The sequence below is a fragment of the Pseudochaenichthys georgianus genome, unplaced genomic scaffold (assembly GCF_902827115.2).
Source record: "Pseudochaenichthys georgianus unplaced genomic scaffold, fPseGeo1.2 scaffold_967_arrow_ctg1, whole genome shotgun sequence".
NCBI lineage: Eukaryota > Metazoa > Chordata > Actinopteri > Perciformes > Channichthyidae > Pseudochaenichthys > Pseudochaenichthys georgianus.
Genome location: NW_027263491.1, coordinates 2,578 through 10,082, shown reverse-complemented (window position 1 = coordinate 10,082; position 7,505 = coordinate 2,578). Strand labels below are relative to the sequence as shown.

Genomic DNA, 7,505 nt, shown 5'->3' with positions numbered 1-7,505 from the left:
GGAGACCCTGGAAAGAGTCCTGTATGGGGCTCCTGAAGGGGACTCCTTAGTCCTGCTGGGAGACCCTGGAAAGAGTCCTGTATGGGCTCCTGAAGGGGACTCCTTAGTCCTTGCTGGGAGACCCTGGAAAGAGTCCTGTATGGGCTCCTGAAGGGGACTCCTTAGTCTTGCTGGGAGACCCTGGAAAGAGTCCTGTATGGGCTCCTGAAGGGGACTCCTTAGTCCTTGCTGGGAGACCCTGGAAAGAGTCCTGTATGGGCTCCTGAAGGGGACTCCTTAGTCTTGCTGGGAGACCCTGGAAAGAGTCCTGTATGGGCTCCTGAAGGGGACTCCTTAGTCTTGCTGGGAGACCCTGGAAAGAGTCCTGTATGGGGCTCCTGAAGGGGACTCCTTAGTCTTGCTGGGAGACCCTGGAAAGAGTCCTGTATGGGCTCCTGAAGGGGACTCTTTAGTCCTGCTGGGAGACCCTGGAAAGAGTCCTGTATGGGCTCCTGAAGGGGACTCCTTAGTCCTGCTGGGAGACCCTGGAAAGAGTCCTGTATGGGCTCCTGAAGGGGACTCTTTAGTCCTGCTGGGAGACCCTGGAAAGAGTCCTGTATGGGCTCCTGAAGGGGACTCTTTAGTCCTGCTGGGAGACCCTGGAGAGAGTCCTGTATGGGCTCCTGAAGGGGACTCTTTAGTCCTGCTGGGAGACCCTGGAAAGAGTCCTGTATGGGCTCCTGAAGGGGACTCCTTAGTCCTGCTGGGAGACCCTGGAAAGAGTCCTGTATGGGGCTCCTGAAGGGGACTCCTTAGTCTTGCTGGGAGACCCTGGAAAGAGTCCTGTATGGGCTCCTGAAGGGGACTCTTTAGTCCTGCTGGGAGACCCTGGAAAGAGTCCTGTATGGGCTCCTGAAGGGGACTCCTTAGTCCTGCTGGGAGACCCTGGAAAGAGTCCTGTATGGGGCTCCTGAAGGGGACTCCTTAGTCTTGCTGGGAGACCCTGGAAAGAGTCCTGTATGGGGCTCCTGAAGGGGACTCCTTAGTCTTGCTGGGAGACTTCAACGCACATGTGGGCAATGATGGAGACACTTGGAGGGGCGTGATTGGGAGGAACGGCCCCCCTGATCTGAACCGGAGCGGTGGTTTGTTCCTGGACTTCTGTGCTAGTCATGGATTGGCCATAACAAACACCATGTTCGAACATAAGGATGCTCATAAGTGTACGTGGTACCAGAGCACCCGAGGCAGAAGGTCCATGATCGATTTCGTTATCGTATCATCGGACCTGAGGCCGTATGTTTTGGACACTCGGGTAAAGAGAGGGCGGAGAACTGATCGCCCTCTGGTGGTGAGTTGGGTGGAGTGGCGGGGGAAGCCTCTGGAGAGACCTGGTGAGCCCAAACGTGTAGTTCGGGTGAACTGGGACCGTCTGGAGGAGGCCCAAGTTCAGGAGGCCTTCAGCTCGCACCCCCGGTCAGAGCTGGTTGATGAGGGGAAAGGAACGCCTGTTGCTCTCTGCTGGAACTGATACCCCGAGACCCGACCACGGACAAGCGGGAGAAGATGGATGGATGGATAAAAAAGAGGTCAAAGTTATAGATAATTAATTAATACATGTATTTGTATCTATCATTTTTTTTTAATAATTAAATCCATTTTTAAACAGAATTTATTTAAATAATATGCGTTTTTTATAACATGTGAAATCAAGTCAAAGAGCATTTAATTATTATGTTTTAACTATTTGTATTACCTAATTATAACTGCCACTCTTAATTCTGACTTTTAATCTTAATTACTAAGACATTAATGCTTTTGAATATTGTTTTAAGTACCTGTCGTATTTACCAAACGTATTAAATTAAATGACTTAAAGAGTTTTTTGTGAAATAAAAAGTAAAAAATGAGTGTTTATGTAAACCGTATAAAGCCAGCAGGGGGCGACAAAGAGAAGAAACGCGCTCCATTAACACAGCGCACTGGTCCCTCGTTGCTTCCCGTAGCAAAGAAACCACGTTAAAACAAGTATTCTGACTATTCAAACTTGATCAGAAATAAAAAAACATAATCTGTTAAGTATTTAAAACCTTAAACTGAAGTATCCTTACATGTAAATCCGTCTGTGGCGCTTCGTGTGTTCTGGCCAGACTCGGCTGCCGTAGTGACAACATGGTGCTGGAGAAGAAAAGCTCCGGTGAGTTGTGTTTAATTCTAACACATTTAAACACTTGTATCCATGAAAGCGAGTCGTATCTGCGTGTCTCAGTGAAGTCAGTACAGGTAGTACACACTTAGGAGGGTACCGGTGTCTCCATGAGGTCTGTGTGTTGATCTGTTAGCTGCGGCTAGCTGAAGCTACATCAGGATCATTTTAAACCTCTCTCTGATTTTATGAGCTCTAACATCTGGCTTTGTTTTTTTATTATTACATATTTAGTATTTGTACCAACATAAGATCCTTTCAGCGCAGTTACACTGACTGACAAGAGAGTACAACCATGACTTCTGCAGCCAGATCTGCAGCGGGGCTACTGAAGGGATGCTAGCTATATTTACCTCTTTATAACACGCACACACACGCGCACACACACAGGCTCTTGTTTACCTGTACTTTATAGTATACCGTTTTCTTTATTGTATGGCATGACATCGATCCGGATATCGGTCCTAACTTGAATTCAAGTTGAAGGGAATGTTTGATTTCAGTCGATACCAAACATGTGAATAAATTAAATTGACGTTTTATTAAATACATTTCATTATTATGTTACTGTTATAATGCTCTATTTATTATTATTCATGTTAACCAAGATGTGTGTGTGTGTGCCTCTGTCTCTCTCTCTCTCTCTCTCTCTCTCTCTCTCTCTGTGTCTGTGTGTCTCCCCCCCCCCCCCCCAGCTCGTGTGGAGGCTGACTCCAGACGCAGAGTTCTCGATGAAGCTACGAGGCAGAGGAGGCTGAGCCGGCAGCTGGAGGCTCTGGAGAAAGATAACTTCCAGGTGAGAACACATCAATAACACAGGCACCGCTACCTTCCCCCCGGAGTTCTGATCGGCTTTTACTTTTAGTAACGTGTGCAGACGTGGTCTTTTTCTATTTGTGTATCCGTCTATTCTCCTCACTGCACAGGGTGTGTCTCCAGGACAGACGGTGTGTCTCCAGGACAGACAGTGTGTCTCCAGGAGAGACAGTGTGTCTCCAGGAGAAACACTGTGTCTCCAGGAGAGACAGATTGTCTCCAGGACAGACTGTGTGTCTCCAGGACAGACTGTGTGTCTCCAGGAGAGACAGATTGTCTCCAGGAGAGACTGTGTGTCTCCAGGACAGACTGTGTGTCTCCAGGACAGACAGTGTGTCTCCAGGAGAGACAGTGTGTCTCCAGGAGAGACAGTTTGTCTCCAGGACAGACAGTGTGTCTCCAGGAGAGACAGTTTGTCTCCAGGACAGACAGTGTGTCTCCAGGAGAGACAGTTTGTCTCCAGGACAGACAGTGTGTCTCCAGGAGAGACGGTGTGTCTCCAGGAGAGACGGTGTGTCTCCAGGAGAGACAGTTTGTCTCCAGGACAGACGGTGTGTCTCCAGGAGAGACGGTGTGTCTCCAGGAGAGACGGTGTGTCTCCAGGAGAGACGGTTTGTCTCCAGGAGAGACACTGTGTGTCTCCAGGACAGACGGTGTGTCTCCAGGAGAGACACGGTGTCTCCAGGACAGACGGTTTGTCTGCAGGAGAGACACTGTGTGTCTCCAGGACAGACGGTTTGTCTCCAGGAGAGACACTGTGTGTCTCCAGGACAGACGGTTTGTCTCCAGGAGAGACACTGTGTGTCTCCAGGACAGACGGTTTGTCTCCAGGAGAGACACTGTGTGTCTCCAGGACAGACGGTTTGTCTCCAGGAGAGACACTGTGTGTCTCCAGGACAGACGGTTTGTCTCCAGGAGAGACACTGTGTGTCTCCAGGACAGACGGTTTGTCTCCAGGAGAAACACTGTCTCCAGGAGAGACAGTGTGTCTCCAGGAGAGACGGTGTGTCTCCAGGAGAGACGGTGTGTCTCCAGGACAGACGGTGTGTCTCCAGGAGAGACGGTGTGTCTCCAGGACAGACGGTGTGTCTCCAGGAGAGACGGTGTGTCTCCAGGAGAGACAGATTGTCTCCAGGACAGACTGTGTGTCTCCAGGACAGACTGTGTGTCTCCAGGACAGACAGTTTGTCTCCAGGAGAGACAGTTTGTCTCCAGGAGAGACAGTGTGTCTCCAGGAGAGACGGTGTGTCTCCAGGAGAGACACTGTGTGTCTCCAGGACAGACGGTGTGTCTCCAGGAGAGACGGTGTGTCTCCAGGACAGACGGTGTGTCTCCAGGAGAGACGGTGTGTCTCCAGGACAGAGGGTGTGTCTCCAGGAGAGACGGTGTGTCTCCAGGAGAGACACTGTGTGTCTCCAGGACAGACGGTTTGTCTCCAGGAGAGACACTGTGTGTCTCCAGGACAGACGGTTTGTCTCCAGGAAAGACGGTTTGTCTCCAGGAGAGACGGTGTGTCTCCAGGAGAGACACTGTGTGTCTCCAGGACAGACAGTTTGTCTCCAGGAGAGACGGTGTGTCTCCAGGAGAGAGACAGTGTGTCTCCAGGAGAGACGGTGTGTCTCCAGGAGAGAGACGGTGTGTCTCCAGGAGAGACGGTGTGTCTCCAGGAGAGAGACGGTGTGTCTCCAGGAGAGACACTGTGTGTCTCCAGGAGAGACGGTTTGTCTCCAGGACAGACTGTGTGTCTCCAGGACAGACTGTGTGTCTCCAGGACAGACAGTTTGTCTCCAGGAGAGACAGTGTGTCTCCAGGAGAGACACTGTGTGTCTCCAGGACAGACGGTGTGTCTCCAGGAGAGACGGTGTGTCTCCAGGACAGACGGTGTGTCTCCAGGAGAGACGGTGTGTCTCCAGGACAGACGGTGTGTCTCCAGGAGAGACGGTGTGTCTCCAGGAGAGAGGGTGTGTCTCCAGGAGAGACGGTGTGTCTCCAGGAGAGACACTGTGTGTCTCCAGGACAGACGGTTTGTCTCCAGGAGAGACACTGTGTGTCTCCAGGACAGACGGTTTGTCTCCAGGAAAGACGGTTTGTCTCCAGGAGAGACGGTGTGTCTCCAGGAGAGACACTGTGTGTCTCCAGGACAGACAGTTTGTCTCCAGGAGAGACGGTGTGTCTCCAGGAGAGAGACAGTGTGTCTCCAGGAGAGACGGTGTGTCTCCAGGAGAGAGACGGTGTGTCTCCAGGAGAGACGGTGTGTCTCCAGGAGAGAGACGGTGTGTCTCCAGGAGAGACACTGTGTGTCTCCAGGAGAGACGGTTTGTCTCCAGGAGAGACGGTGTGTCTCCAGGAGAGACACTGTGTGTCTCCAGGACAGACGGTTTGTCTCCAGGAGAGACGGTGTGTCTCCAGGAGAGAGACAGTGTGTCTCCAGGAGAGACGGTGTGTCTCCAGGAGAGAGACGGTGTGTCTCCAGGAGAGACGGTGTGTCTCCAGGAGAGAGACGGTGTGTCTCCAGGAGAGACTGTGTGTCTCCAGGACAGACGGTTTGTCTCCAGGAGAGACGGTGTGTCTCCAGGACAGACGGTTTGTCTCCAGGAGAGACGGTGTGTCTCCAGGACAGACGGTTTGTCTCCAGGAGAGACGGTTTGTCTCCAGGAGAGACGGTGTGTCTCCAGGAGAGAGACGGTGTGTCTCCAGGAGAGACGGTTTGTCTCCAGGAGAGACGGTGTGTCTCCAGGAGAGAGACGGTGTGTCTCCAGGAGAGACGGTGTGTCTCCAGGACAGACGGTTTGTCTCCAGGACAGACGGTGTGTCTCCAGGACAGACGGTTTGTCTCCAGGACAGACGGTGTGTCTCCAGGAGAGACAGTGTGTCTCCAGGACAGACGGTTTGTCTCCAGGAGAGACACTGTGTCTCCAGGACAGACGGTTTGTCTCCAGGACAGACGGTTTGTCTCCAGGAGAGACACTGTGTCTCCAGGACAGACGGTTTGTCTCCAGGAGAGACAGTGTGTCTCCAGGACAGACGGTTTGTCTCCAGGAGAGACACTGTGTGTCTCCAGGACAGACGGTTTGTCTCCAGGAGAGACGGTGTGTCTCCAGGACAGACAGTTTGTCTCCAGGACAGAGGGTGTGTCTCCAGGAGAGACACTGTGTGTCTCCAGGACAGACGGTTTGTCTCCAGGAGAGACAGTGTGTCTCCAGGACAGACGGTTTGTCTCCAGGAGAGACACGGTGTCTCCAGGAGAGACACGGTGTCTCCAGGACAGACGGTTTGTCTCCAGGAGAGACACTGTGTGTCTCCAGGACAGACGGTTTGTCTCCAGGAGAGACACTGTGTGTCTCCAGGACAGACGGTTTGTCTCCAGGACAGACGGTTTGTCTCCAGGACAGAGACGGTGTGTCTCCAGGAGAGAGACGGTGTGTCTCCAGGAGAGAGACGGTGTGTCTCCAGGAGAGACGGTGTGTCTCCAGGAGAGAGACGGTGTGTCTCCAGGAGAGACGGTGTGTCTCCAGGAGAGAGACGGTGTGTCTCCAGGAGAGACGTTGTGTGTCTCCAGGAGAGAGACGGTGTGTCTCCAGGAGAGACAGTGTGTCTCCAGGACAGACGGTGTGTCTCCAGGAGAGACTGTGTGTCTCCAGGACAGACAGTTTGTCTCCAGGAGAGACACTGTGTGTCTCCAGGACAGACAGTTTGTCTCCAGGAGAGACACTGTGTGTCTCCAGGACAGACGGTTTGTCTCCAGGAGAGACACTGTGTGTCTCCAGGACAGACGGTGTGTCTCCAGGAGAGACACTGTGTGTCTCCAGGACAGACGGTGTGTCTCCAGGAGAGACGGTGTGTCTCCAGGAGAGAGACGGTGTGTCTCCAGGACAGACGGTGTGTCTCCAGGAGAGACGGTTTGTCTCCAGGAGAGACGGTGTGTCTCCAGGAGAGACGGTGTGTCTCCAGGACAGACGGTTTGTCTCCAGGAGAGACGGTGTGTCTCCAGGACAGACGGTGTGTCTCCAGGAGAGACGGTGTGTCTCCAGGACAGACAGTGTGTCTCCAGGAGAGACTGTGTGTCTCCAGGAGGCAGGAAGGCAGCACCTCTGAGGAACACTGACGGCTGTATATTCATATATTTAAATGTGTGTGTGTCTCCAGGACGACCCCCTGTCTTCGCTGCCTCCCCCAGGTCCTACTGCCCGCCTGCCTACCTTCAGCGAGACAGAGGAGCCAGGTGAGAGGACTCGATCAGATAGAAAGTGATCATTCACTCCAAAGAACTCGACTTGACGCTGTTTGGCTTCACAGCGCTGTCTCTCTGGTGCAACATGGCTGCTGTTAGCTTAGCAACCGCAGCTAACCTGACTATTGATACTTGTTGCTGTCCTCTTGTGGCAGAAGCCGTTTTCTACAGGGACATTTTACCTTTTCATCTCTCTGAGGGACATCTCTCTGAGGGACAGGTGGAGCATCTCTCTGAGGGACAGGTGGAGCTGAGTCTCTCTGAGGGACAGGT

The 7,505-nt window shown here is 52.6% G+C and overlaps 1 long non-coding RNA gene across 1 annotated transcript; it reads left to right on the top strand.

Moving 5' to 3' along the window:
• Nucleotides 1-1,965: 1,965 nt before the first annotated feature.
• On the top strand, nt 1,966-7,232 carry LOC117444868 (uncharacterized). The gene is made up of 3 exons (XR_004551890.2): nt 1,966-2,176; nt 2,881-2,981; nt 7,148-7,232. It is a non-coding gene; the product is annotated as an uncharacterized lncRNA (long non-coding RNA).
• Nucleotides 7,233-7,505: the final 273 nt, after the last annotated feature.